Genomic DNA, 1,581 nt, shown 5'->3' with positions numbered 1-1,581 from the left:
TTATAATGAGCATGCATAGAGACTGCTGTGGATGTCAGTTGTAGCAGGTATAACTGATTCCTGCTCATTCTCTTGTTAGTAACACCTTCAGTCATAGTAAGAAAAATAGCTAAATATATATTTTTTAAATCTATCTTTTTCTAAATAATTTTGTAAATAATGTATTTTGGGGTAAAAACCACATTAACTGCTTTGTCAAAAAAAAGGATACTCGGAAAGTAACAGCTAGATTTGGAGGCTGAAACCACAAAGAACACAACCAACTGTGTCTCTCTGGACCTGGTCACAGAGGTGGGACTGTCACACTCTAACTGCAGAGACTCATGATCAGCCCTGAGGACTTTAGTCCTTTATGACAGTTGGGACCATCCCATGGCATATTTTTGGCGTCTACTCACAGAACAAGTTAATTTCTTGTTCTTGTGTAGGCAAAACTCCAAATTGTTCAGTGGCTGCAGAAGGAAATCCTGGAATTGCTGCATAAATAATTATTCTTTGCGAGAATAAAGAAGGTCTTGCCATAGAAACAACATTTAAAAATTGTATTTTATGTCTGAAATACATACCAATTAATTTTACTCTTCTGTAAACTTGCTGACGTTCCGTTCTACCTACAGTCATGTGATAAAATTAACTAAATGCATGTCAACTGAAATTATAGGTAGTGACAACTGAGATCCATTGATGCCAGCTGTGTTTTTTTAATTACAAACTAGTGAACATTGGTGTTTTTCCCCTAGAAAAAATAAAATAAAATACAGAACAAAACAAAACAAAAACCAAACCTGTGAAAACAAACCATGTGACCATAATTTTTAAATGCTTTACAAAGAAATCCTGTGGCAAATCACCTGTTTGCATGTGTTTAGTGTAAACATAACCATTTCATCATGGAAAAAAATCCAAAAGGTTTTGCAAAAGTCCACACAATAAGATAATGTAATCCTTCTGAAAGACAGAAGGTACTCTACCGTAGACACCCGCACTTTGGGATTTTTAACCTTCAGAAGTCCCCATAAAACACTGAAGACATGCATGAAATTAACATGAGACCAAAATGTGAACGATTGCCCAAGGATGCACAACAGTCTCCAGATATGGAGAATTTCACTGCTTTTTATTTTCTCCTCAGAACAGAGCTTGCCTGATTACTGTGAACACAAAAGATGAGGATGAGGATCCTCTACTGGCAGCAATCTTCCAGGGCTTTATCCTGCAGGGCTCTTTTCCAGGGCTCTTCCCTGCACTTATACCTTTTTCTCATGCTGCTCCATTCTTCATGTCAGGAACAACTTGGTCCAGCCTTGCTTCCTCAGCCTTGAGGAGGACATATTGCTTACATGGCTGAGGGGCCTTGAAAGCTGTCTCTACACCTGATACAAGCAGCTTTCTAGGAAGGACAACCTCTCTCTCAGCCTCTTGCTTTTAGTGTTAGCACTTTTTCTATATTTTTGGACAATTATTATTAAAAGAAAAAAAAATAAGAGACTTTAAAATAAAGACTACCTATGGCTTGAAACATTAACATCTCTGTGGTAATCAGTATATGAGTAGCTGTAAATTTTCCCTCTCAATCTCAAT

The sequence above is a fragment of the Anser brachyrhynchus genome (assembly GCF_964034855.1).
Source record: "Anser brachyrhynchus genome assembly, chromosome: 1".
Taxonomy (NCBI): domain Eukaryota; kingdom Metazoa; phylum Chordata; class Aves; order Anseriformes; family Anatidae; genus Anser; species Anser brachyrhynchus.
Note: the sequence above shows the minus strand (reverse complement) of the source record.